The 27,446-nt window shown below is 37.2% G+C and overlaps 1 long non-coding RNA gene across 1 annotated transcript in view; it reads left to right on the plus strand.

The window, feature by feature from the left end:
• Nucleotides 1–483: 483 nt before the first annotated feature.
• The window catches only part of LOC112530572, a 153,212-nt gene continuing 126,249 nt past the window's right edge, over nt 484–27,446 (plus strand). The window contains exons 1-4 of the long non-coding RNA XR_005849637.1: nt 484–512; nt 1,761–1,840; nt 6,828–6,964; nt 9,582–9,640. This is a non-coding gene — a long non-coding RNA (uncharacterized LOC112530572). The remainder of the gene's footprint in view (nt 513–1,760; nt 1,841–6,827; nt 6,965–9,581; nt 9,641–27,446) is intronic.

Raw genomic sequence — 27,446 nt, forward strand, 5'->3', positions numbered from 1 at the left:
ATCTCCCTTGTCCTGCTCCTTTGACATGGGGATTGGCCCTGGGTGGTGCTGCCGGTGCTATTACAGTGCTATTAGCGCTGAGATCCCCCTTGGCTGCTGCTTTCCCCTCTACTTAAGGTACAGCTCATCCCTTGCTGTGCCACTGGAAAAGTAATCATAGCTGTGATTAATATTTATCAGTAGCATCATTTGTAGCTGAGTAATGGTATATGAAATGCCAAATTGAGGTGTGGATGTAGAAGAACTGGGAGGAGACTACTTGGAGAAATAGTGGTACAATTATGGCAAAAAGGAAGGTCTAGATGTCATGGTTTTGTAACTTCGCTATTGGTATTCCACATCATAACATCATGGTGAAAAGAGAAGAACTACGTATCCCAGAGGACCTCACGGTCAGAGAAGGAAGACACATCACGGAAGATACGTCATCTGGTTGCGCGCGGTTTTTCTTCACTTTCGCTTGCTGCCGGGAGAGGAGTGGGTGTGCTTTCCAAGCCGGGCGCCTTCATCAAGTAAGGCTTTCGGTTTCGGAAACTCTCTCACTCTCTCTCTCTCTCCCTCTCTATCGCTCTTTCGCTCTCTCTCCCTCATTTCATTTGGTTTATTATCCTTACTCCCAATTAGATTGTATTGTATCGTGTCATCTTGCATCCCAACATCATAGTTAGTAAAATAGTAAAATAAGTTCTCCTTCTTAGATCGTTGCTGCCGCTTCATTTTTCTCGGGAAGCCAGGGGGGAGGGGGGCCCGCAAGCCTACTGCCCCCCCCTGTCATGGGCACAGATCTATCTAGGTAACTCCGTGACACTAGAAATGAGGGGAAAACAAGAATGTGGTATGGAAATCAGGCAAAAAAAGAATAGAGGGGGTACCCTGCTGACCATAGGAATGCAGTTGTTTAAGGAGTGCAGAGGGTGACCTAGAGCTCTGAGCCTACCTGGAGAGAGTCTTCTCAGTCAAAGCACAGGACTGTCAGATCATTCTGTTTTCAAAAGGCTTGGTGTGGAAGCCTGGAGCAATTTGTCCTCCACTGTAAACTGAAATAATTCATAGATTGGGTGGTTCATAGGTTTTAAGTTTAATAGTAAATTTCTAATTGTGTGTGATAGGATGCACAGTGATGCAATTGCAAATGTAGCTATGTGTTTATTACTTAAGTTTTAGGTCAGTTATTTATCTATTAGTTTTGAAATGTCTTAAGTAATGAACACCATAGCCATCTTAATAGATCTTCTCGAGCCTGCACACTAAAGATGAAAAATCAGAACCCAAGGTAACATTCTTAGACATTTTCTGGAGAGGCACTGGTGGCTCTGTGTTACAGTGTAGCATATAGAAGGTCATCAGCTATCATATTTCTTCCTAACTTCCGTTTGTAAATGAGAGCTTCTTGGAGGAAGGAAAGAGAGCAGTTTCTTTCATATCAAGTTTTTTCACACTGATTTCAAAGGAAGGGTTCAAATGTGATTCTGAATGTTGTATCCTTCATATAATTAGTATATTTTTGTATTAGGATTGTTTTCTAATTTTAGAGAGTGTCTTAAACCTTTGGGATCTTCTGTTTCTCTTGAGCTTCTTTAGTATTCCCTTGTCTCGTGTAGTTGCCCAAAGCAGTTCATGCTAAGATTCCTAGATCCTCTGAGGCATTGTGCTTGGGCAGTTTGCTCTGTGTGTGCACGTTCTGTAGTTCAATAGCAAGTGATGTGTAGTTTGATGTAAATAAATTTGTATAGTTTTTTTTTTTTTTTTTTTTTTTTAAGGAAGAGAAGAGAGAGCTGAACACGTTACTCAGATTTTCAACTTAATATATGCACTACCATGGTATTTAATAGATGAAAGAGTAAGTGCATGTATCCTGTATGTATGTGTTCGTACTTGGCTGCTATTCAGCGAGATGATTGTTGTGAATGTCAAATTATCCGTAAGAAATATTCCTCTTTAAATTTGTTGCTTAAAAATTGACATTTATGAGGAAAAAATCATGAATAATTAGTTTGAATGAAATTCATAGATTTAAATTTTACTGTTAGCTCTTCAAATAATTTTTTCAGTGGGTATTTCATATGTATTTTTTTTTCACAGTGATGTTTTTGACAAGTAACAGTCTGATCAATGTTCATTCAAATAAACTCTTGCAAGAATTTACTCTTCAAAGTAAAGAATTTACTTTATAAACTTTGTGAAGTTTTATTTTTTCTCTAATTACCACTGCCCATGTTTATCAAATGATCACAGGTAAAATTAAGAAAGTGATTTTATTTTCTTTTATGTCTTGGGAGTTGGATTGCTGAGGAGTTGAAAATTTATCTTAATTTAACATAAAAATATCATAAATGTTAAGTGGTGATGGTGAAGTATTTTTTACCTCTGTAAGAACGATATCAAGAAGTGAAATAAATTGCAATTTCTTGCCCTTTTATTCTCTGAATAATTTAATTTTACAACTGTCATTTTTCCTCATGACTTCTCCACACTAATAGTGTTGTTGAATTCTTGAAGTTTTTGACTAGACCTTTTATTAATTATAACAGTGAAGTCAAGCCAAGATGTATTATAAAGAATAATAATTTAATGTTAGAAAATGAAGAGTCTATACATAATCTTCCCTGGTTGTTTAATGATTGCTTAATAATGTTTTCTCTGTTCACACAATACATAAAAAAATGAAGGTACATTAATGGGATTATTTCAAGCCTAAGAAAACTGCAGTTTTATGTGGATTGTAATAGCCTCTTGAATGTAGATGATGTTGAAAGTAATTTGAGTTCACTGTATGTACCCTCCAGGTATAGCTGTTTAAAGTTGTTTGTATACGTAATTTCTACATGCAAATATTTAAGAATTGTATTACATCTTCCAGAACGTATTTTCAACTCTGACATTTTCCTTTGTTTTCTTTATTGCATTTTGAGTGCTACAGTATTGTAGGTGTGGACAAAATTGAAAAAGGCAAAAATTAGGAAATGTTTGCTTGCTTAATGTTCTTAGAAACATTGATGTATATGCGTACTTTATTTTAGGAAATAATTTAAGTAGATTTATACTTGAGAAAGTATTTGAAAATAATTAACACTTTCACTAGTGAGTGTATTGCAAATGTTTTCTCTGCTACTTACTCATGATAGGAATAGCTAGTAGACTAAGAAAATGGAGGTAGCATTTTTTATTTACTTTAAAGAGTTATATCCCTACTTGAGCTCATAGGAGTAGTAGGTGTAATGGGATTGTTCTAATGTGTTCTTGTTAACTTTGTAGTATTTGTGCATTAAATCTTATTTCTCTCTATTGATTCTCACTTCACTTACAGTCTGGATAACAAATTCTCTTTGTTAAGACAGTGAAGGGTGTTCTTCCAAGACCTGAATGGTAAATTATTTAAAAATTGCAACAGCAGTTACTACTTTACTTTGTTTCAGCTTCCTGACAACATCAATTGCTCCAAATTAGAGCATAAAATAAAACAGTGCTGACAGTATGTTTTTTATAAGGGACTCATCAATCATTTTATATTTTTATTGTGCCCTTTATACTAGAAGTCTGACAGTATGATGTACGGAGGCCTCACTAAAATTCAAACAAGACCAAGCACAGTTGAGAAATATGTATGATCAGCTTAGTGAAGAGACTAACCAAGATTTAAAAGATTGAGCACCTCCCTCTATTTAACATTAAGATGCAGAAAGGCCCAAATAGGCAAAAAAGGACACTGCTTCTTGGCCTTTCTTTCACATATTTTTTGTATGATGAATGACAACTATGCCCTTGTGGGTAGGTGTAGTAATCACTATAAGCAAACTAACATCCTTTCCAAATAAATCACAGGTGATTTTTATTGATAACTTGAAACGTAGAAGTACTGCTTTAATAATAGCCTTGTGGCAGGAATAGTTCACCAAAGTGTTACATCAAGGGTAAAGACAGATTAGTGTGAACAGATACGGTTTGACAATTGAAGCCCTAATTCAGTATCAATCACATTCTGTTCAGAAAGGTTCTGGTCTTTAGGCCCTGTTACTGGGACACTCTGGTTGTAGTAGTTGTGGTGCATGTTTTCTTCAGTGTGGTTTTTCTTTTGTTGTTGTTGCTTTTTATTTTTGTTGTTTATTTTTTGATGCATGTTTTCTTTTTTTGAGTCATTTTGAGTCTTTTTTTTTTTTTTTTTTTTTTTGTCATTTTGGTAGTAATGGAGATGTGTTTTCTGCTATAAATATAAACATGCATTTTTGGAATGAGGAATATATCACCTAGACACTTGAGATTTTCATCTAGATTCTTCAAATTTCTTTTCCATTTGTCTCCTCTCTTGCAGTTGTTCTCCATCCAGTTACTTTTTCTTTGATACTTCTCTATACCTCAATACTATCCAAAAGGACCACTATCAAAGTGACCTATATCTACATGGATCAAGTGGCTGATATTTTTTGCTTGTCCACTTTGACTGAGGAGTGGAAAGAAGTTTTAATTTTGTTTTGAAACTTCAACTAAATGGCTTTACCTTTTTATTTACAAGTATTTTAGGTTTTATTGCAGATCTTATGAGCTTGTTTCCTGTTGATATCACATAAAAGTTAATTTCCTACCCTTCTTTACAGCAGTGGTCCACCATGATATTCCCATGCTAGGGTCTCATTTATTTTGACTGAGTTACTGAAGTATTTAAATTTCTGTCATTTACCTTCATGTTTTGATCATTTTGCCTTGAATGCTTGTGGCATACTTCTATAACCTACATATCGAACTAGTTACCCTGGTCTTAGATAATAATAATAGATAGATATCTAAGATTATATAATAATCTTAGGTAATAATATTCTTACATATTTTTGCCTAGCATAGGTTTATTCTTGGCCTTATTTTACTTCTGCCTGCAGTTTTTTGTGATTCAGCATCAGATGTGAGATGTAGTTTACATTATTGGCCATCTTATGCATCCCTAGTGTGTCTGTATTTATGTGCCTCTTTAAAAAGGCAGTGGCAACACTTCCCATAGAATCCTTTGCTCTGTCTCTTATCAAATCCTTGAGACTCCAGCAGTTAACACAATTGATAAAATTTACTCATTTTATTCTCATTCCCCTATGCCCCTTCTTGAAATGTCCAACTGGCAGAATCCAGGGTCTTGACAGCTTAATGCAGTTTTTTTGGGAAGATGTTTCATTACCTGTCTTGTCCATGCAGCAAATCTGACTGAGCAGCTAGAGATTTGATGGCATTTGACTAATTTGCAAATGGCAATAATAAAACTAGTCAGAAGTAATAGAAGCCAAAAGAAATAAAATAAGGATGTCTTTAAGGATAGAAGAAAATATAGGATAAGCCTACTAATTACTGATTTGCTTTTACAGAGTGTGTTTTATTTGAGGAAAAAAAGTGAGATTTCTTGTGCAGTATATTGTGTAGGAGGAGTATTTTGTCTTCTGTTTATGGAACTACACTATATGACAGCACATTTGTGATTTTAAAAAGTTTCTTCAAGATTAGTTGATGCAATTTTGCTCATGGAGGGTTAGCTAGTGCTTAAGTATATGGAAATTATAGCAATCAAAATGTATGGTTACTTAGTCTTTGTAATAAGCAATAGATTCAAGGATAAAATCTATGAGAATAGAAGCGTATATGTAGCATAGAGATTTTTCATCAAATACAATTATTCCAGGTGAAGAAACACAATATATTGTTTTAATATTTTCCTGTAATTTCTCTGTAATTAACATAATGCACTACTAATGCCTAACTCAGCATTGTAAACTTTTTTTTTCCCTAGCTTAAAATAGCAAGAGTGCTAACTGCTTCATGAGTACTGAATATTATCTTTGTTTGATAGATCAGGATTTAATCCAATAGCTGAAGACTATTTCTTTAGTGCAAATGAAGGTAATTCCATTCTTTTATCTATCTGAATTATGGAGGAATTATGGGATATCAGCATTAAACAGTTATTTTTCCTTGTGAGCCTTGTGAGGAATACGCTGATGGTATCTCAGAAAAGTGCATCAGTCATAATTTGGAAATATCCATAAGAGCAATAGCACTACTTTGTGTTGACATGCCCTATCAAGTGCCCAAAGTTGTTAACTGCTCACTTTAAATTGCTTAATCTTTTTCAGCCATCAGTTCTTGTTGGACTTGTTCTTTGTTAAACTGAAATTCACTGTCTGAAATCCACTTTCTTCCTGCAAAGGTGCTTCAATGCTGTTAAGTCTTAGTTTCTAATCTGGAGAATGAGAGTTCATTATGCCCTACCTGTTAGATTAAATTGCATTATCTTAGATGTAAGAATAGTAAGAAAAATCTTTCATTGTTTTTTTACTTGTTTAAGTAGCTGCAGCATGTCACTGAGAACTCACTGAGTTACATGTTCATTTGAGCCTTAAGCAACAGGATTTTTTGGAAGATGGTCCTCAGTATTTTCCCTCACTCGGTTTCTGGCTCAGAGTAATTTAGATGTGTTTAGGCTGATTTTATTTCTAATAGTTTAACAGTGAAAAGAAACAAAATTCTTCTAATTATTATCATTTAACAACACATTTTGTCTTTCTCGGAAATCAGAAGTTTTCTTTTTCCTTTAAGTTTCTTCCAAAGCTTTGATGAACCTCAGGCATTGTCACTGAATTCAAAGCACAACATTTGTGAGATGGTCCTATGTTTGGCACCGTGATTTAAAGAAACAAAGCAGTATCTTCAGTATGTATTCACAGTGTCAAAAAAATATATATCTACTTATTTACAGGTGCTACATTCTTGTTTTTAAGCTCCAGGGCACTGTGGCCAGTCCTGCTAAGAGAGCGGAATGTTCTGTTAGAGTTCTGTTACTTCTCTTTTTCCAGGACTATAAGTAATGGGAATTGAAAGAGTTTACCATGAATGTGACATTCTTGAAGCTTGGAGATTCCGAGGTGGTGAATTCTCCACATTTTTAACATGGACACCTGTCGCTTCCCAGAATTTTGAAATAGTACATAAGGTACTAATTAAATATAAATGAAACTGTGTTCTTTGTTTGTTTGTTTGTTTGTTTGTTTTTGTGACAGTTGTACCACAGAAATACCAATAGCTGATGTAAAGTCTTTGAAATCTGTAATTAGGAAACTAACAAACTGAGATATATGTTGTATTTTTCTGAGTAAGAGAAAAAATCCAAATTACCTTCAACTGCCTGATAGTCATCAACTTCATTTCCCCTGGTTTCTCTTGCTGCTTTAAAGTTGTTGCTTAGCTGAATGGCTGTGGGCTGTGTAGTAGGAACATACTTGCTTCAAATTCACTCCACTATTTTCCCTGAAAAAGTATTCTTAAAAATACTTTTATGAATGCATGAATATCAGCTCATCTCAGAATATTCAAGCACACAATGTTGATATGAATTTGAAATTTCCATCACCATTATGACTGGGAGGAAATGACAAGGAAAGTAAAGTTTTCATTTTGGTATACCAAGTTACACAAGTAGAAAAATCCCTTCTTGAAGGTACTTACCTTGGTCACACATTAGTGGAGTAAAAGGAGAGGATTCATTTGTCTTATTCTTTGTCTTGCTGGAGTTTGATACACTGATGCAGACAGTTAGAAGAGGAGGGTAGCATGTGGTTGTTAAGCTGTCATCTATTTGTAGACGTATCTGAGCTCTTCTTTGGTTCTAACTGATTTAAAATATTACATGTTTTATTTTGCTGTGATTGAAACTGCCTGACAAATAATTTTGCAATTGCATCATTTGAATATTTCTAGAATCATCCAGAAACCTCACACTTGCTAATGAAACAATAACAGCATAAACATGGTAGACATGGCATATGTGCTGGAATGAATTAACCCTACGCTAGCTTATTAGTAGTCTCTCATGTATTTGGACTGTGGACTGAACTCTGAGTGACACACTGAATGGATAACCTGACAGTATAAACAGATCTTGACAGGAACAGCTTTAGTCCTGCTGTGGTTTGCCTCTTTAGCCTTGTTGTTTGACTTTGATTAATCAGATCTGCTTTGATTAAATCAGATTAATCAGATGAATCTCAATTCCATCCTCAGAATTAAAGCCCCCTTAAAACACCACCCAATCTGTCTATCGAAACTGTGCAAACTACCTGTTGCACAGGACAGGGATTGAGCTCTGTTCCACCTAAAGCAGGAAGCTCCTAGTTGTGGGATTGCAGTGGAGTGGACTGCATGTGACAGCATAGCTGGGGGTTACCTGCTAGTGCATTCAGGATTATGGAAGATCTTCTTGGGCATCATGAGTTTTAACTGTGAGATTTCTTACAAGTATCTGCTGACTATATGGATATTCTGTGCTTGTTGCACCCCGGGATATAATTGGCCTTCCTGGCCTTGCCACACTATTGACTCATGTTCAACTTGCTGTGGACCAAGATCCCCCAAACTCCTGTCAGTGTGACTGTGGTGCAGTTGTCTAATGCCCCAGTCTGTATGTTTAGACAGGATTGCCCCTTTCCAAGTGCTCTTGTTAAAATTCAGGCAATTAGTGATTACTCAGCTCTCAAATTTCTCTAGATCTCTCTCCATGGTCTCTTTGCCCTTGATGGGATCAACAACTCCAACCAATTTAGTATCATCAGGAGAATTGCTCAAAACACCTAGTCCTACCTCAGGGTCATTTATAAAAACACTGAAGAGAACTGGTCCTAAAATGGAGCTCTGGGAACCACATTAGTGACTGGCTGTCAGCTTGATGTAACCCTTTTGCTATCACCTATCACGTTATTGTCTAGCCATATGCTTGACATGTTGTCCAGAAGGGTGTTGTGAGGAACAGTATCAAAAGCTTTACTGTAATCCCAGAAGATAACATTAATTGGCTTCCCTTGGTCAGCTAGATCTGTGACCTTGTCATAAAAGGAAATTAAATACATTAAAAAGAACCTTCCCTTCATGGACCTGTGTTGGCTGTGAGCAATTGAATTTCTAACCTAAATACCTCAGAAAACAATAACCAGACTACTCATGCAGGCACTTCTAAATATTGTAAAATTTAGGTTAGCATCAGTTGAAAAGAGTTGAGCTCTCCTTGCTACTCTTCAAGGACCAGATGACCTTGAGAGGTCCTCTCCAACATGTGTCATTCTGTGGTTCTGTTTTTCTGGAAATGCTCCCTGGTTGTGTGGCATTGGTTCACTCAGCACTCTATGGCCATGTTGCCCCCTGAAGTTCTGTACTGATGTTGACTGACAGAGTGTTTGTTCATAGAGGCAATTTATTGACAAAATTGCACAGATTTGAGGCTCCAGCAATAATGGATTTTGTGTAGTTACTGACTGGATGTTACATCTCTCTCTGTTGCAAGCCTCCATGCAACATCATCTTCAACTGCACGGGGTCTGGCTCCCCAGAACATGGCTTGGCACAGCACTGCTGTTCTGCCTCTTCTGTGGTCTCCTCACACACCTCTCTTTGTGGCTCATCCTGCTGATGTCACAAACACTGCTGCCACATCACTGTGCTTCTTGTCTCTCTCCTTTCTGTAGCAGTCCATTGTTTCTTGTCTTTCTGCTTGCTCTCTGTTTCTCTTCCCTTCTGACTGTCCAAATCAGAGAGTATCCATTTTGCTTTCATCTTGTCAGGAATGGAGTCTGAGGAGGAGAGAAGAGACAGTCCAGTAATCCAACTTAATTCCCCAAGGGTAAGTTTTAAAGAAGTTAGTTAAATGTCTCATGAAAGCATAGAACTTAGCTCTCAAAATACGTTAATCGTACAGGCACTTAACAGCATGGTCACTGAAAAGATCTGGAGCTGTTTATGCTAGTTACATGTGCATTTTTAGTTTGGCACGTTTGTCATTGAGTATGAGATGTCATTTTTATGGCATGCTTTCTAGCTTTTTACTTTACAGTCATTGTCCTAACATAGTTCTTTACTGTTACTGGTTATTTCCAGTATGTGGTGACACAGCCAGTACACAGTACTTTTACTGTTGTTCTATGATATGCGGAGTTGGGAAATTACAGTAGATGAGAAAGCTCTCTGCTTCTCCGAATGTTACGTACTAAATATCTCTCTTTTAACCTTATTTGTTACCAAGTACCTTGTGGTTACCTGTCCAAGTGTGTCGTTTTGAAATGTACCAAGTGAATGAGGCGTAGTAATATATATGACATTCGGTTAGTTGTGAAAAGAACAGAGTAGAACAATTATCTTCAGATGGAAGCAGCAGTGATACTCCAAGACTTGTTGCTCTTGTGATTGTGTATCAGAAAAAGCAATAGGAATTTTGATCTCCAACTGCTCTGAAGGTTAAACTTAATTACGAATCCCTACAACTTGCTCTTCCCATTGTTTCACTGTACATACCTTTTTGTTTTCTACACTTATTTTTTCCTTGAAATCGTATTAATTATGCTCAAGTCAAACATACTTTATGTAGTGTAGCACAGGAATTTCTAGTTTTCTGGAATATTTATTTGTTAGAAGAATAAGTACAAAACAACAACAAAAAAGGAATACTATCTCTACAAGAAAAAATAACGTAATGTCTTTATCAGAAATGTTGTCTTAAGTTCCTCAAAAATGTCTCATGTTTTTTAGACTACGCCATTCAAATCAATTGCTGGAAACTTTAAGGTAGTTGTCTGAAGTGAGAATTGCGCTATCTGTGATGCATTTTCAACATGGTTCTGCATTTCTCCTTTCAAGAAAGTTCCCACATATGACCTGAAACAGCTGGTAGATTCCAATAATTGCCTTGGTTTGCAAGAAAAAGGGCATCTGAGACTGTATAGCTCTCTACTGACTGGTGCAGTCATTTTCTGATGACAGGAAGGAAGCTGATGTTTGGTTTTCTGAGGAGGCTATATGTTAAACTTCAGATGATGTTGTTCTTATTTGTTTTGATACCTATAGGAAGCTGTACTAAAAGCCTTTATGATGTTCTTTGCAGAAAATTATTATTGAATGTGTTTACACTGTGGGCATGCTGAAATGTTTTCTAAATTTAACCTTCATGTTATTGTGAGATGAACTTAGGCAAATATCAAAAGCAGACTGAGGGACTTGAAAATTTTTGCTGTCACAAGAAAGTAAGCTGCTGTATTGTACTGGTGCTAACCTTACAGCTTTTGAGTGTGTTTTAGTTTTTTTCTTCATCTCACATGGATTCGAACGCTGCAGCCTAGCTCATGTATATTAGGTGCAGGGAGGTATACAGGCACGTGGGAAAGCAGCGGAACAAAGAACAAGCTGTCTAAACCAGGGAAGAGCTGGGAGACAGCTTTAAAGTTAAATGTTTTCCAAAGGCTTCCTGAATGCCTGCAGGCTTGGGGCTGTGGCCACTGTCCTGGGGAGCCTGTTCCAGTGTCCAGCCACCTTCTGTTGAATTACCTTTTCCTAACCTGCAACCTGACCCTCCCCTGACACAGCTCCATGCAGTTCTTTCAGGTGATGTTGCTGCCGCCAGAGGGGAGGGATCTGTGCTGCTTTTCTGCTTTCCTCACGAGGAGCTGAGGGCTGCCATGAAGCTTCCCATCTGGATGAGCAAAGCAGGGGACTTTAGCTGCTCCTCATGCATCTTGCCCTCCAGACTCTTCATCTCCATGGCCCTCCTTTGGACACTGATATAGTTTTATGTCCTCCTTACATTCTGGTTTCTGAGCCTGCACACAGTATTCAGTTTGCCCTATCCCAAGTGCAGAATCCAGCACTTGCTTTTGTTGAAGCCCATGCAGCTCGCCCACACCAAGCCCTCCAGTTTGTCACAATCTCTCAGCAAGGCCTTTGTAGTCTAGAGGGAATCAACACCTCCTCCCAGTATAGTGTCATCCAGTAACTTAGTATACATTCAAGTCCTGCATTCAAGTCATTTATAAAAACACTGAAGAGAACTGATCCTGAAGTGGAGCCATGAGGCTCCACTAGTGACTGGCCGCTGGCTTGATCTAACTGCATTTATTATAATCCTTTGGACCTGACGCATCCACCAAGTGCTGACCCATGATGTTTTTCCTGGCCATATGCTAGACATTTTTCCACTGGAATATGGTGAGAAACTGTCAAAAGCTTTAATGAAATTCAAAAGGATAGTACCAACTTGATTCCCTTGGTCAACTAGATGGGCGACCTTGTCATAAAATGAAAATAAGTTAGTTAAACAGCACCTTCTCCTTGTGAACTTGTGTTGACTGTGACCAACGGCCTCATTGTCCTTTAGGTGTTTTTCAATAGCTCCAAACATAAATTTCCCCATAATTTTTCCAGGTACTGTAATGAAAATGACAGGCCTGTAATTACCAGAGTCGTCTTTCTTGCTCTTCTTGAAAATTACAATTTTTGCCAAGTTCTAGTCAACTGGGAACTCTCTAGATTCCCAAGACCATTGCAAAAATAGCGAGGTCTCATGATATCAGTCAGCTCTTTGAGTACCCATTGTGAGTACTCAAATCCCAGATAAATCCCATTGTGTCCCATAGACATATATGCATCCAGGTGGAGCAGCAAATCCTGCACAAGTTTGGAGTTGTCTGGGAGTTGATCATTACTGCAGTCACAGTCCTTCAGCTCGGGGCACCTGGAGTGTGATCATTCTCATCAAGTAATGCACTAATGTTCTCTAGTCCTGCTTTTCTTGTTAATGTATTTTGTTAAAAAAAAAAAAAAAAAAAAAAATCCTTCTTATTTCCTCCCATGTTATTGGCCAGCTTCTACTCAAACTGAGCTTTGGCTGCACATTTTTTTTTCCCTACAAAGACAAACAGCATCCCTATAGTCCTCCCATGTTGCCTGGCCTTGCTTCCAGTGACTATATACTTTATTTTTCTGCCTAAGCTCAGATTACTTTCTCTATTTGCGTTCTGTCATTCCTCTTGTTTCCCTTGTGTTGGTATCCTGTTCCCAACTAAGTCAGTGGCAGTGCTTGCTTCCTTTGCTTTAAGTCTCTCTCTCTCTTTCTGTAAATACATTATGGTGAAATTCATTTTTGTGCAAGGTCTTCAAAGCTACAAGCCAAATATCTGGTGTTGCTATGATCTTGGGAGGAAGTTAGTATTGCAAAGTGAGAGCACTAAATCTTTCACTTGATAGAAATATCCACCTGTCTAACAAAATAATAATGATAATAATAATAATGATAATAATAATAAAAACAAACACAAACCACAGTTTTTTGAAACTTGCAATAGTTCATACCTGGAGTGTTGGAGCCACTTCTGGGCCCCCACTGCTAGAGAGGCCTGGAGATACTCAGAGAAAGCCCAACAAAAGCCATGTATAGGGACTGGGAAAACCTGACCAAAAATAATGCTGTTGTCTAGTTTGTGTTGATACTGAACTGAATGTGGTTGTCTGATCATTTAGCAGAAAGAATGGGGCCTGATAGGTTTTTATGCAAAGTGTGAACTAGTGGTGAATGTGATTTGTGCTTTGCGTTACTGACAGGGAAGATGTGCTTCTGCTGTTTTGACAGTGGTTGTGGTGTGACCAAGAGCGTGGCCAGAAGCTATACGTTCTCCTGAGTTCCTCTGCCAGTAGATTAACTAGACTTGCCTTGAACAAGATGAGATCTGACATTTCATCATGCAAAGTAAAAACTGTGAAGTTATCATCCTGAAGAGTCCTTGTTTTAAGGAATCTGTTGTTGTTGTACAGAAACTTTCTTCCCCTGATTATGCTGAGAAATCTTTAGGCCTGATTTCTAATCCTTAATATTCTGTAGTTTCTACGCCATGCTAACTTCCTTAGTTTGTAATTCTCAGTTTTGTTGCAAGAGCATTCCACTGTACTAATACTTGTTGTGTTTGTCTATATTGCCCTTAATTTTGAGTGTCTTTTTGTATAATTATATTTTATGGCAAAGCGTCACTGGATTCTCTGTCTCCTCTGTTATTCCATTTAGTTTTTGCACTCTTAGAGAAACTAGTACGGGTAGAACAATGCAAACATATGTTTTCTGTGTGGGCTTTTTGTAATAAGCAAGCAAGGCTGATTTACTTATTTTGTCCAGTTGGATGATATTGTCCAATATGCCATTATGACAAAAAATATGTATAATTATTGCTGGAGATTGTTTATCATTAATATTTCACTCACATGCTTCAGAAAACAGTTATGGAGGTAAGTCTGCAGTTAGAAGTCACTTAAGACTTCCTCACCTGACTATATGATTACACTATTAAAAAAAAAAAAAAAAAGAAAAGAAAAAAAAAAAAAAGATGTTGCAATTTGCAGTGGAAATGTTAAGTCACAGCTTGAAACAGTGATTGAGCATCTGGTGGGAGGGCAAGGCCAACCCAGGGGAGCTCAGGTGGAAGCAGCACAGCTAAGTGACCACAATCCTGGCTCCACCCCTTCCCAGACCTCATTTAAGGGTTCACAGTGGAAGGAAGAGTATCTCAATATCTCTGCTTGGGCCTTCCTGAGGCAAACTCTTTTCCTTTTTTTTTTTTTTGCTATCACATCTAGTAGACAGTCCTTCACCTTAGTCCAAGACCTTGCTGCTCCTTCTTCTTGTAACATAGTTTAAATAAAATTATAAACTTACATAGTCAATTAACTGTACATTTATTTCATCATATGTGTATATTCATAATACTAGTAATTTTTCAGTCTATTAAGAAATGCCTTTTTTTAAGTCTCGGCACAAAGTAATGCCAAACTTATTCTGCAGCTGACTTTTAATGATTGATTAATTTTCTTTCAAGCAATTTCAGATGATGCTAAACTAAAGGGAATGATTTAGGAGTACTCAAACACAGGAAGAGAGTGCTAGTGAACATAGTATGTTTGCAAATGCTAGTATCTCATATGTACACGGTAAGGATAAGGTAGGAAAGCAAGGAAGTTAGCATAGTGGCTTACCTGCGTTATAAGTAGAAGGTCTAAATTCTCACTTGTATTTAAACAAGCACCGTTGTTGCTGAGGAGAGCGTAGGAATATGCCATAGGAGCTAAATTCTTTCTAATGGAAAGGAAGGCTTGCAACGCACACAGAAAAGATCCTGCTTTCATTTAAGGAAGATTGAAAAGAAATGTCATTTCTAAGCATATTGAGGGAATTATGAAACTAAGCATGAAAATTAAAATAATCAAAAATAAGTCAATATTAATTGACAACTGCCACTCTTCCTAATTTGCTTTGTTGCCTCTAGTAATTTGAAGGACTAGAGGCAACAAGTAGAATGGTACGTCTATTTCACAGGACTGCCTGGGCAGACTTCCACTGGAAAACAACAGTACAGCAGTCTTCAGTGCTATGTCAACTCATATAGTAGTCTGACCACTTCTTAATTCTTTACGCTTAAGTTTTACGTGGTATTTCCATTTTGAAAAGAATTGTTTCCTTAAACAGTTTTAAAGTTACGTCTCTGTTTTCCTGTTGCAATATCATTAACCTACAATGGGAGAAGAATGTAGAAATGACATCCACATAATCTAATGGGCATCATTAACAATTTTTTCCATCATTAAGGAAAAAACAGTGGTGGTTCTTGAGAGCGCAGTGCTTCTGGGAACAGAGGAATCAATGTTTAATTGAGGTTGTAATGCAGTTTCTCTCTAGGCAAGACCAGTCAAAAATTTCTACCACTTGACTATCAACAGCTTCTTCTGAAAGAAAAAGCAAGGAGTATTTTCTTTTTAGGGGTGCTGGAAGAGCTGACATAGAACTATATATTATAGAAGCCTAAATATGAGACTTGTCAGAAAAGTTGAGACATGTTAAACTAGTTTATAGTGGAAGTAGACATAAACCTAATTCTTCTGGGGACTAGCCAGAGCACAAATCTTTTCAAATGCCTGAAGAAAACCTTGTGAATGATTGCAGTACTTCAAAATCCAGTGACAGACCTCAACTGATTGCCCGGAGTAAAAATACTAGGTGTCTGGGAAAGCTCTGTGTTAAGGGATGACCCATAAAATTTTGAAACTTTCTGTTTCTTATAATGCCAATGTGTGTTCTGTTTGAGTAGGGAATAATAGACAAAGGCATCAGCTTCTATTAACTTTTGAATTTTTTAAAATATGATTTTATTTAAATGACTTGTGGCTCTTTCTGTGTTCTGCATACTAATTTAAATGACATTTCAGCTAGAGATGTGCCAAACAAACTGAAACTTGAATGCTGTAGAGCTATCTTCTATAACAGTCATTGTTTAATACAATAGATTGAGGTGTCTGAAGGGCATATTCAGATAATGAGACACTAGAGATAGTTTTTAGATCCTTTCTTAAAGAGCTAGATCATATAATCAGTGCTAATCAAGTTAGTTCAAAACATTAATGAGATTAATATACAGGAAAAAAAAATCAAGCAAATGAGAAGTAGTTTACCTAACTTACCTGATGAGTCTGGGGCTGTTCTCAGAATAGGACCCAGTCTGTAACTCCACACCCATACCCTACCCTTCCAGCCTCCTGCTCTAATTAGAGTCTTGAATTAATTTCTTCATAATAGTCATATAGCGGAGTTTTTCCTTTTGCTTAAACATAAATCTAGCACCTAAAATACACTGGATTCCAGCTGACATGTTTTGATTAACCTGCTGTTATCATGTATTCCCATGTTCTTGTGTTTGATAATATCACAAATGGCACCAGATCCTTTTTGCTTAGACTACTGGATTGTGGGGCTTCCTGAGAAAATTGCTGTATTTTATTTGCATACATCCTACTGATTGCAGTCTAATCACAGAATCATTTAATGTGGGAGATGTCCACAGAGCTTCATCTAATCTGGCATTCTGTTCCACACTAGCTTAACTTCAAAGTTTGAGTAAATTGTTTAGGACTTTGTCAAATTATCAAAGTCACTAAGATTTTTCAAAGGGGTTCTGCAGCTTCTTTGGGTTCTCAGTGCCTAACGTTTCTCCCCTTCCATTGGGAATGTCACTTGCTTTAGTTTCATGGAATGATTTGGATGGAACTTTAAAGATCATCCAGACCCAACTCCCTGCTGTGGGCAGGGCTGCCCCCACGAGTTCAGCACCTCCAGGGATGGGGCACCACAACTTCTTTGGGCAGCTGTGCCAGTGTCTCACTGCTTTCTGAGTGAAGAGTCTCCTAATGTTTAATCTAAATCTACCCTCTTGTACTTTAGAGACATTGTGTCTTGCCCTGTTACTGTTCTCCCTGATGAATAGTCTCTTTGCTTCTTTCATGTAAAACCCCCTTTGTGTATTGAAAGGCTGCAGTAACGTCTCCCCGGAGGTTTCTCTTTAGCCTGAACAACTCTTGTTGCCTTGTCTCTGTTTCTTTAGCCTGAACAACTCTTGTTGTCTTGTCTCTGTCTTTGTTTGTCAGAGACTATGTTGTGATCAATATGTCAAAGACATCTCAGCACCTTCAGAGGTACTCTACATCCAAACACTTGTCTTGGATGAGTTTACTTAAGTACCTGTTAACTTTATTCGCTGTCAGCTGCCATGGGCCTGGGAGACCCAAGAACATACCAGCTAATAATGAGAGAGACATTGGGTATCTCAGCCTTTCCTATATTATTTATCAGTTAGGTTACCTTCCTCATTCAGCAGGAAACCAAAGTGGTGTTTGTTTTTTCTGCTGATGGGCTTGCTGACGTGAAATTTGTGCTAAGAACATCTTCCTCACTATCTTCAAACTGAGCTTCAGTTTGGCTTCTTGTTGCTGTCCTGGCATGCTCAGATGGCACTTCTGTGTTCTTCCCAAGTAGCTTGTTTCTGTTTCCACTACAGAGTGTTGCACACTCAGAATGCTCGTCTTTCACTGACAGCATGCAGAGCTTCTAGCAAAGCATGGAGTAATTAACTTGGACTTAAGGGTTTACCTGTCGATACCCAGAGTTTGAAGATGGCATCCCCCACAGTGCTTTTCGTATACACCTAACTTGTCAAAAGACTGATAAAATGAGAATCTTGATTTTTCTCACAGTTTTTGCACTGAGTGGTAAACTCAGCCTTCTACTCCTGTGGCTGTGAGGGTTCTTACCGTACTGTAAATAAATGCACAAAAACCACAGGGTAAGTAAATTGTTCTCAAGATACATTTAAAAACATTACATCACTCAGAATTTACCAAAGTTTTATTTTTAAGGTTCCCTTTTCTGGATTGTAGAGATTCCAAGTGGATGATATTACTGTACCTAAAGCAGATGCTATAGAGACAGCTACATGGTTAAATATATGCAGTCTAAACATTTGACATAGCAAATTGGGAACCATAATTGCTTATTCTTACTTGTATAATTTATCTCTGATACTGTTTATTATACCCATGCATTATTTGATATGTATGATGTGTTCTGTTGAATTATTGCACCTATTTAGAAGTTTTTGGTAAGTTTTTAAAAATTAAAAAAAAAAAAAAAAGCACTAACAGTACATTCCTGACAATCAGAACAGTATTTTTCATGCAGAATACTTGAAAAGTTTGTCAGGATCTTGAATTTAGCTGCTTAAAAGATTAAAGATAAAGGAGGAAGCGTGAATATAATGGTAACTTGTTAATTGAAAGCATGAGTTAGTGAAGTGCCATCGGTTTTAAACTGACAAGAGGTTTTGGTTTTTTTTTTTTTTTGTTTTTTTTTTGTTTTGTTTTTTGTTATTATTATCTTGTCTGACTACCAATACAGAATGTTTATTGTGCCACATCCCCTCTTCATTCTAACCATGACATTTTCCAGGAAAAAAAAAAAAAAAAAAGTGTGAAGTTCCAGCTTGATGACAAATGAGATTATCCCACTTTGAAGTTTCTGAAAAGAATGTGAAAGGTTAGGAAAACAGTACTGCCTCCCACCACTTTCTGTGTTTTCTTCCTTTCTTGTGCTGCAAGAGGTACAGATATTGAGAACACTGCTATGTACAAATGGGCAGGGTGTGAAAAATTAGAAGACTGTTGATTTGCTGGTACTGCTGAGAAAAAGCAAACATGGAACAGATTAGTAGGTGTAGCAGGCCAGTGTGTCCATATGTTGTGAGTTATTGACCTTTTCACTATTTTTAGCTATAGTAATATTTTCGAAAAGGTAAATACATGAAAAATAAGATTGGAAAAGTAAGACCACTGGTGATGCTGACAGTTCAACACAATCAAATTCATTTAAAAAAGAGCAATTAAATGAGTTGTGCTTTGACACACGCTAAATGCATGTTAAAGAGCTATTGAAATCCTGTCATTAGGAGCAATGTGTGTAGTGCAAATATTTTAACTTTTGAGAGTATAATTATTATTAGATTAGATAGCACAATTGATGTGTTAAACATATTCATCTTCAGGTACCTACCATTTTCTTATCTTTGTGCCTGTTCAGCATTAATGTTACAGCTGTCTGCCTATAAACTATATCCACCTTCTCTACCATTTATACAGTTGGTAGTTTGCAGTAGATATGATTTTTTTTTTCTTTTATGGCATAATATCACACACTGATTACAGAAGGGCATGTCTTAAAAGGGAGTATAACCCAATGTTAAGTTCTGAGTCCTTCTCCATCTACTACAGTGTTCCTAAGAAAGTGAAGAAGATTATTACTTTTCATTTGTTGGTACTTATAGATGTAAATATTTGGAAGGCATGGTGGTTTTTGAGCATTACACTATTAGAATTAAGGCGAAGTCAGTGAACATATTTGTTTTAAAAGATTTTTTTTTCGAACACTTGAGAAGGAAATTAGTTATACTTCAGACACACATTTTTCTGTTTGAATTCCCACAAGATTTTAATCATTTTCTCATTTAATATTTTCCTTAGTTGGTCTTGTTATGAAAGAAACGTTTAGGAACCCTAGGGTTTTTTCACCCTTTCTGTAAGAAGAAGGGTATTTTTTCCTTCCCTTCAAATGCTGCCTGTACAAATGTCAAAATTCACAAGTTATTGAGCTGCCAAATCAAAGAGAATTCCATGACTGTATTTGAAAAGAGCCCTTTGAAACGGAATGAAATGAACTTCTGAATACTGCATACCACTCAGTGATAACAAAAATTCATAGTGGAAAATGTCACTGAGCAGCAAAACTGGATGTTTTTTGTAGAGGTATAATAGGTACGTGTTTTCCCTAGATGTCATTTGTTGCTTACATTTCTAAGGCAGGCCAGTGTTCATTTCAGCAAGGAATCATAGCTAATCAGCACAGTTCTGAGCCTGGTATCTGTACTAAACTAATCAGAATGATACCATTAAATGTGCATGTGAAATACACACAGCATGCCTTAACATTCCTCCTAGTCGAGTCTATTGCGGATACAAGTAAAAGAATAAATTTGCCTCAATCTTTGTTGTATTTTTTTTCAGGCTAATGGAAATTCAGGAGGTATACTATTTATCTAATGTATAGGACTACACTAAAAGGAGCCATAGAGAACTTAGTTCTTCTTGATTGAGTGACTAAATTTAATTTAAGAGCCTAATATTTCAAATCAACAAGCTCTTTATGCAGTCACCATATTACAGTATTTTTAATGGCTTCAGCTAGTGATTATGATAATTCCTTGCACTTTTTCTTAGAAAATATTTGTTATTTCAAGAAAAAAAAATATTTAGTATTTCTCTGTACTGAAAAATGGCTTATTTTAGTAGTTTCAAATGTGATATATCCTTAGTTCCTTTTAAGCTTGTTTAAGCAACGCACTATTTCATATTCTCATTCCTCTAATTTCTGTGGACTAATCGAAGTGCAAATTGTATTTGAAATAGTACACAAATCTTTGTTTTTTTTCCTCTTCCCTAACTACGCAGAACAATGCCTTCCTTGAGAATGGTGTACAGAGGGAAGACTAGTCACCTGGTCTGACCTTACAGAAATACTAAAGGTCTTTATTTTTGTGCTTCTATCCAGCATACTTCACATGCTTATGATATTCCAGGAGGTGACTGCTGCACTTGCAGATCATGTGAATGTCTAAAATGCTTTATAAGAAGAATAGGTGAAAATTGAGAGTGAAGCAAACAAAATAAACAGACGTGCTACTAGGCTCAGTAATGTGAGTTGCTTGTTTTTATCAAATGAGTTGAATTTATGAGACTATGAGTCTAAAGAAAAGCTACGATTTACATTATAAAGCAGTGATATATTTTATTACTCTTACAAAACGCTGTGTATTCTTCAGCACCCTCTACTGGTCTTGGATGAAGCAAAAGTTGAGCTATACACAGATACAAAGCAAGCAAACAATAATTTAGTTTTTCTTCCCAGATTTCACTTATGACTCCATTTGTGCTTCCGCTTTTACCAAGATATAGTTTTTTGCTTCTGACTCTTCAGTTCCTACTTGCAGGATGGTTGGAGCTTGATGATCCTTGAGGTCCCTATGATTCTATGAATGCTTTTCAAATATGGCTACATCAAGATGACTTAAAGTCACCTCCTTGAGGTGCCTGCTTATCTTGCTCCAAGATCATAGAATCATAGAATTACTCAGGTTGGAAAGGACCTCAAAAATCATCAAGTCCAACCTCAGCCTAACCATAGTACCCTAACTCTAACAACCCTCTGCTAAATCTTATCTCTGAGCACCACATCCAGATGGCTCTTAAACACATCCAGGGACAGTGACTCAACCACCTCCCTGGGGAGCATATTCCTGTGCTTAACCACCCTTTCTGCAAAGAAGTGTTTCCTAATGTCCAACCTAAACTTGCCTTGGCGCAACTTGAGGCCACTTCCCCTTGTCTTGTCACCTGTCACCAGTGAGAAGAGACCTACCCTGCTCTCACTGTAAACACCTTTCAGCTACTGGAAGAGAGTAATAAGGTCTCCCCTCAGCCTCCTCTTCCCCACACTAAACAGCCCCAGCTCCCTCAGCCTCTCCTCATAGGGCTGATTTTCCAAGCCCTTCAGTAGCCTCATTGCCCTTCTCTGGACCTGCTCCAGTACCTCCATGTCCTTCTTGTACTGAGCTGCCCAAAACTGAACACAGTACTCGAGGTGAGGCCTCACCAGTGCTGAGTACAGGGGCAGGATGACTTCCCTAGTCCTGCTCACCACACCATTCCTGATACAAGCCAGGATGCCATTGGCCTTCTTGGCCACCTGGACACACTGCTGGCTCATATTCAGCTGACTGTCTAACAGTACACCAAGGTTCCTTTCCATCAGGCAGCTTTCCAGCCACACCTCCCCAAGCAGGCAAGCCTGTAGGGTTGCCTGGGGTTGTTGTTGTAAGATGTTAAGCAAGAACATGCTTAGCCACACCACAGTTGCCTCTTGGTCTCTTATTTTGCTGTATAAGATTAGGAAGCAGAGAAAGGAGTAATGCTGCAAATGCAATCAGTCTTGGTTTTTTTTTTTTTTTTTTTTTTTTTTTTTTTTGTTTTGTTTTTTTTTCCTTCTTTTCTTTTCCCTCCTAAGGAGAAGGGAAAGAGAACTATACATAGTAAGGGCAGAAACGACCTTGCTTCTCTTGGAAAGCTGTTCCTAGGAAATGAATAATAGAGAAGTTAGAGGAAGCTAGATAGCAAAACAAAAGCTAATCTGTCTCACGTTTTCCTTTTAAGAAGGATCTTCTTGGGCATCTTGCTCATCTTTGAGGAATATGTATTAGCTTTTCACTGTTACCTCACAAATAGCTAAAGTTCATCCCTATAGTCTGTGTGCTGCTTCATGTGAAAAGCTTTGTAATAAAAAACGAATACTCTGAACAAAGCTGTGAGTACAGTAGAAAAAGTTTGCACAGTTGAATCTGAGAAGAAATAATCAAATAGGGTTTTCTGTACTGCTGCAAAGATTTTAGCAAGTCAGAAGGTGGCTTGTCTGAGTTTCAGAGTTTGGGAATGCTGCTGAGCTGCAGGATTTTCTCCTTAGCACACTGCTGGCTCTTTTTTTGAGTACAGGGACGTATTGTGCAAGGTAATTTAGGGAATGATAAAATATTCGTTTACACCAACTACAGCCATAGATGTGTTCATCTACCTACCACTGAATTTTAGTGAGAGAAGCTCATCAAGTCAGAACATGCAGTTTGTTATGTTGCACCAACAGAAATTATTGTTGTTAATAAAGATCAATCTTTATTTCTGCAAAATAAAAATCATTGAATTGTGCCTAGTTTCTGTGAAAAGATCTTTGTAACTAGGCATGTATTCCAAATCACTGTGACGGTATTACTGTCTTGTGATTTTAGTACTTATTTGAAGAGTACTGCAGTTTAGGGAGGTATAAAATTTCTTAGAACAGTTTGTATGCAATTTCAACAAAAACTCACTGTTTCAAAGAGATATTATAGAGGTTAAATAAAGAGTGAATTACTCATCATTGTGCTATGGCAGGTGGCATTGAACTGGAAATCCATCTTCTCCTTCCTCCAAATATTAGAATTTATTGCTGCAGAAAATAATAGCTGCTAATTTTCCAACCAACCACCTGTAAAGAACAAGTCATTGAACAGATATGATGTGATTTCCGCCTCCCACCATGTACTGTACCTTCAGCTAACTTTATTGCCACTACCTGAATAGAAACGTATTTCAAGTGTAGGGCAATTATATGGTTCTGTGCTTTGTATACTTGTTAAAAACCGTAATTTACTGACATAAAATTAATTCTGTTCTCAGTTCACAGATCAAACTAGCTTAGGGTAAGAGTATTTCTCATCTTAAAAATCTCAGAGCATTAGAGGATTGGTTTGATGTGTTTACTATTTATACTGTGTTTTGACAGAATATTGACTCTAGGGTAGATCTGTAGACAGTTGTGATAGTGATGCCATTATATATTGACAATGTAACATAATGTTATTTCTTTTCCTGTACAAAATTTCCTTTAATCTTAATGTGTATAATGGAATGGAACCATGAATGGTGGTGTTTATACCCACCATAAGAGGAATTTAGCAGTGATAATGCAGTTTTTTTTTATTGGTTTAAATGTTAGGAGTTTCTGTCTCTTCTTTCTGTGTTGTGCTGAGTAGATACTTGGCCAACTCAAAAGATCCAAGACCATTTTTTTTTTGTAATATGGCATGCTTATGTAGTAGTGGTGTTGGCTGTGTTGATACCGTGGGCCTTGAAGGAACTTGTGATATTTTTATACATCTCTGAAACTTCACCTTAATAACTCCTTTTCAGAAATACTGAAAAATAGAATCACTTTTTACATCAGCACCTGACCCGTAGTCCAGAGCATGTGTTTTGCTTTTCTGATTTGACTCAGTGACAAATGAGTGGTTTATGGATGAACCCTTGAAGTCATCAGAAGTCCCTGTAATTGGGTTATCTCAATTTGAGAGGCAGTGGGAATTACTAGCAGTGCAGTTATGTTATTTACCAGCTGTTTCATTAGTTCTTAACACGGAAAATTCTAGGTTAAGAGCAGGACATGAATGATCAACAGATTTCTTGAGATTAAGTTTCTCAGATGAGACACTGTTATCAGAGTTGGAGAACTGTCAGGGGATATTTGACCTTCTGGTAGATGCTATGAAAGCTCCAGGAGCTATCTTGGAATTTAAAGGAAACAGAATCATGATAGCATTCTGTGTTTCTATACAAAAATATTTTTTTCTAGTAAGTTCACTGTTAAACTTCTTCATTCTTTGCCTTGATATTCCTCTATTCCTAGACGTGCTTAAGTGTTATGTTATTCAGGAAGTTGTAGGTCATAAGGGAGAATGCCAGACAAGGAGCATTCACTCAGTAGTGAATGGAAACTGGAAGCAGAGTCTGAATCCTACTCTATCTGAGGTTTTAAAGTGTGTGGTGTCCCAAGTTTGTTTCTTAAAGCAATCTGAAGAACTTTAAAACATTACTTGTGTTCATATAATAGTCTGAGGTATACTTCCAGTCCAGATGACTATTTTTTGCTATTTCTATTGGTCTGTGAATAATTACCTATTCACTTGTCTGAGGAAGCGTGAAAGTTGTTGATCTAAGAATATTTATGAAGTTCAAACACTCTCAGAAGTATTTTGGGATTACAACAGATGGTGAATGCATTACTCAAGAGTGATGAATCCCCAGGTGATCTATGAACACCATTTTGTTACCGTGGATGTCAATAAGGAGCCAGTAGTTTCTTGAGGTGATCTTGTTAATTTCAAATACAAGTTTTACAGTTTATCTGTCAGGCTCTGAAGAGCAATTAAATTCACCTGTGCTCATCAAAAGACTTAATGAGCATCATAAGTTTTGATGATAACACTGTTCTTTTGTTCTTTAGGTAGTATCATCTGCGAAGAGGGGTATAGATTTAAGCACATAAATGTCACGTTTTCAGAATAAATGGGCTTTCTTACAGGGAAGCCTTTTAAGTTCTGACTTCATTTTATATCCTACACAGGATAGGTCTTTTGCAGACAGAATGTCAGATAGATATGCCAGGCATAGTCTACTCAGGCTTCAAAATGTATGTAATATTGATACCATAACTTTTTTAAAGGATGGGTTTTGTCTGACACTTGTTTCCTACTTATATCAAAAGCATCAGTGAAACTTCTGTAAATGTGTTAAAATTTATTATTAATTTTAGTTATTAGTTATTTTTAATTATTTTTAACATTTACTATTAATTTTTAATTATCTAGAATAAGACTTCTGAATTTTAATAGATTGTTAACATTCACATGGATTTTCATAACCTTGACAAATCTCTTAACTGTTAGTTGTGAGCTCTACTATAAAATAAACTAGATGATATAATCCCTCTGGTGTGAAATATTGGCACTGTAATGTGAAAAACTTTTTAATAACATCTACAGTGTTTCTATATGATGAACACCAGGTATCTCCCTGTGTTTTCAAATGTATCTAGGCTTTTCAGCCTATTAATTTAGGATTAATTTCTTTTGTATCAATGTCACTTCTTTGTGAGTGAATAAGTGCATAAAGGTGAACTTAAGTCATACACATGATATTCTAAAATGTAATAAATGTCCCCAAAGAGCCCAAATGATGTTGAAAGTTGTATTTTTGTAACTTTGTTAGCAATTGTAATTGCTGCATGGTAAAAGCCTTTATGCCTCCTTATGGAGGCACACAAATGATCCTGTAAGATTTACTGAATGGAAGAAGCTTTACATTCAGGAAGAAGTAGGGAGAGGGACAGCTTATTTATTTGTTTGTTTGTTTGTTTGTTTGTTTGTTTGTTTGTTTATTTGCTGTGCTTCCTTCCTAGTGTACTGTTCCATTCTAATGGAAAAAGGGAGGGGGGTGGGAGGGGACACGACACGGAGTGAGCAACTTCTCTTAATTCTCTGTAAGACCGGGATCTGATTTGAATAATTGCCGCGCTCCTCAGTGAATTGCTGGAATTGTCCTAAGAGTGTCCCACTGGGCAATGATTTATGATCTGATTTGGAAGTTGGTACTCCAGAAGTCATGAGTAGCAAAAGTGTCTCCCAAGACCAGTGTGAATCACAATAACTTTTACTTACTAACAACTTTTACTTACAATAACTTACTAACCTTTGTTGGTAATAGACAACTTTTGTGTACCACAGCACTACAGTAGCTTTGCAATCTTTCCCTTTCTGACAATAGCAGTTAAAAGCAGTAAAATTTTTGCTGGAACTGAGGTTTTTTGTAAAAATAAGATAAACTTTTACCAATTACTAAAAATATATATACATATTGCTATTTTTTAATATAAACTGTGTATGCAAGCAAATGTGTAAAACTTTGTGAGTTTTATATAATGGACAAATTGGACAAACATACTCATGCCCTCTTCACTATAAAATCACATTCCTGTTGTACTACGTTGACTTCCAAGTAGCAGAGTAAATACGATAATTGTTCTGTCCCTGAAGTTAAATTCAACTGAATCATGCTTAAAAGGCTAATTCTATATGAGAATAGGAAGCCTAAAGGGTGAAAGCTATGTAAAATGCAATATTCTGCACCATATGTATATATTCTATTTGCTTTAAAGTGCATAGTTAGATTGAAAACATTATTGGAGGTATTGTCTACTTCTGATAATTGTTTACAAGTTTCTGGTTTGCATCAGAAACAGTGTTGCCAGCAGGAACAAGGAAGTAATTGTCCCCCTGTACTCAGCACTGGTGAGGCCGCACCTCGAGAACTGAGTTCAGTTTTGGGCCCCTCACTGCAGGAAAGACATTGAGGCCCTGGAGCGTGTTCAATGAAGGACAACAAAGCTGATGAGTAGTGTGGAGCACAGGCCTCATGAGGAGCGGCTGAAGGAGCTGGGATTGTTCAGTCTGGAGAAGAGGAGGCTCAGGGGAGACCTTATTGCTCTCTATAACTACCTGAAGGGAGGTTGTAGTGAGCTGGGGTCAACCTCTTCTCTCAGGTGACTAGTGATAGGACCGGAGGGAATGGCTTCAAGCTGCACCAGGGAAGCTTCAGACTGGGCGTTAGGAAATACTACTTCTCTGAAAGGGTGGTCAGGCACTGGAATGGGCTGCCCAGGGAGGTGGTGGAGTCACCGACCATGGAGGTGTTCAGGGAACGTTTGAACGTTGTGTTGCGGGACATGGTTTAGTGAGAACTATTGGTCATGGGTGGATGGTTGGACTGGGTGATCCTCTGGGTCTTTTCCAACCTTGGTGTTTCTGTGATTTTAAGTTCTAACGTTT

Source organism: Gallus gallus, chromosome 1 (assembly GCF_016699485.2).
Source record: "Gallus gallus isolate bGalGal1 chromosome 1, bGalGal1.mat.broiler.GRCg7b, whole genome shotgun sequence".
Taxonomy (NCBI): Eukaryota; Metazoa; Chordata; class Aves; order Galliformes; family Phasianidae; genus Gallus; species Gallus gallus.